Source organism: Pinus tabuliformis, chromosome 6, assembly GCF_031772625.1.
Source record: "Pinus tabuliformis cultivar Carrire ecotype Pingquan chromosome 6, CPIR1, whole genome shotgun sequence".
Taxonomy (NCBI): domain Eukaryota; kingdom Viridiplantae; phylum Streptophyta; class Pinopsida; order Pinales; family Pinaceae; genus Pinus; species Pinus tabuliformis.
In genome coordinates this window covers 813,273,787-813,276,297 of record NC_142292.1, presented here as the reverse complement: position 1 = coordinate 813,276,297, position 2,511 = coordinate 813,273,787, and positions in this window count along the sequence as shown.

Here is a 2,511-nt window from a genome sequence, read left to right as displayed (position 1 = left end):
TATTTCCTTGCCAAACTGCAGAGATGAATGTACAATAATGCTCAAAGCATTCACAAGAGTCCAACCTTTACAAATGACTGAAAAAGCACAAGATATAGACCTCCAAACCACCTGTGCTATCCATTAGGGGTCGAATCCATGAGAAGAGGGGTGGTTTCAACCATATCTAAACTAGGAACACAAAAGTAGGCAGTGGAACAACTTGCCTCTAAAACCTAGGAAACTGATTCATTCAACTCCAAACCACCTACAACTGATGTATCTACCTTATCAAGTCAATTTTTATCATTTTTACATCATAGTACATCAATTTACATCATGTGAGTTCATGAACTTAACCGTAAGAGAGAAAAAGTCAAAATAGAAGAAAACTAGGCGAAAAACAGAGTTTTTGAGCAAAATTGGCACATTTTCATCCTGTGCGTAGCGCCACTTTTTTTGTGCGTATTTCTTTTTCCTAGATGAATTTGGAGGCCTTCCCTTTCACAAAATTTTCTCCACGTTGTCTTGTTGGAAAGGTCTTTCTGTCTACTTTCTAGGACAAGTGGAATTTTTTAATTTGGTGCCCATTTGCCCCTCCAAAAATCAGTTTTCCCAACACTACTTCCTGTGTGGCCAAAAAGTGGCAGAGAGGGCATCTTTGAGGTGTTTTTGGCCCTTTAGGTGACCCAAAACTTGTCAAAATTTCCTAGTAATTTTTGGGCATGCATAATTTTTCATGAGGAATCCAAAAATGAAAAGTTTTCCTCCAGAGGAGGTCCCTATCAAAAGCGAGAACTAGGTGGCGCTACACACCTGTCGGAAAAACCTGTTTTTTCCTTGAAAAATTCAAAATTGCCAAAAATTTGCCAAATTTCTTGAAATTTGGCATGAGTCATTTGAATCAAGTGCTATGCTAGGCCAATGAAGCTTCAACCAAGATCTTGAGCTTATTTTGCTCTTTCTTGCTCCTAAAAGTCTTCTTCAACTTGGCTTTTAGCCACCTTATCCTAGTTTTGCAAATTTTGTTTTGTGCCAAATAGTGATAAGCCATGTGCCAAAACATATTTTTCTCTTTATTGGCTTTCTCAAGTAGCTTCTCCAAGTTCATATTCTCCCTCTCTAGCCAAGATTCCCAGTTAGCATCAATCTCTTGCTCGAGGGGTGTCAATTTGGCTTTCTTTCTTTTTGCTGCTTACTTGTTTTCCCTTATGGTTTGCAGCTCCATGATTGTCTATTTTGTTGGAAATAATAATGAGAGGGGGGGTGAATCAGTATTATCAAATTATTTTCAATATATCTTCCTTATTTATACTTTGAATAATTCTTCAAATATTGATCATTACTTTGTATGTCAGTATCATAAAATAATGAGCAGGAACAAGAAAAGCAAATAGTCACACAAAAGAACACCAGATATAAGGTGGAAACCCAATGTGGGTGAAAACCACCTGCTGCAATATGTCTCTATCTTCTTTTAACAAGAAACTCCTTTTACAATGATTTTGTACTGGTGCAGTCCTTTACCAGTACGCAGGCTACAACCTGCAGAGAGCTACAACTCTCTCTCTCGTTTTCCAGTCTCTCCTGGAAGGGAGCTACAACCCCCTACTTCTTTTCTTTCAAGGACCACTTTTCATTAATTTTCATACTGGATCCAAGAACATCAAAAACCCATCAACTACACTTGCATCATCAATCTCTGATTTATCCAATACTGAATCAATGCTTTCACCAAAGCCAACCCGCATACAGATCTGCAAATATTTCCTTATAACTTTGCAGTATACCCAGATCATAACATGTGTACAATAAAACATGCATCAATAATTCAGATCTATAAATTCATTCTTTCAAATATTTATATATTAGTTAACCCAGATTATTAGATTTATAGATCAACCGTGTGCCACATATCACAGATCAAAATCATATAGAGATACCACTATTCCAGCCTTAAGATTTTGACCCATCAATAGAACTTATCCTTCTCCTTACGCTCAGGTTCCTTCTTCATTCAGATCCAGATCTGCACCATAACCCAATCACCATATTCCAGATCTAGCACTTTATCAGATATTCAATGATTCAGAAGATGCTTTGCCAAATGATCTCCTTCCTCTTTTATAGCCTTAGTCCTTTCTCAATACCACGTCCAAAACCATAGGATCAAAAAACTGTTGGACTAATACCATGAACCAACCATGAAAGTGCGTGAGATCAACACTTTTGGATGCAATACCATGGACCAAAACCATGGGATCAAAAACTGTCGGACTAATACCATGAACCAACCATGAAAGTGTGTGAACTTTTCTCTTGCATGAAGGGAACTTTTCTCTGCATGAAAGTGTGTAAACTTTTCTCTACATGAAATAAACTTTTCTCTGCATAAAAGTGCGAGAACATTTCTCTACATGAAATAAACTCTTCTCTGCATAAAAGTGCGTGAACTTTTCTCTACATGAAATAACCTTTTCTCTGCATAAAAGTGCGTGAACGTTTCTCTACATGGAATAAACTTTTCTCTAC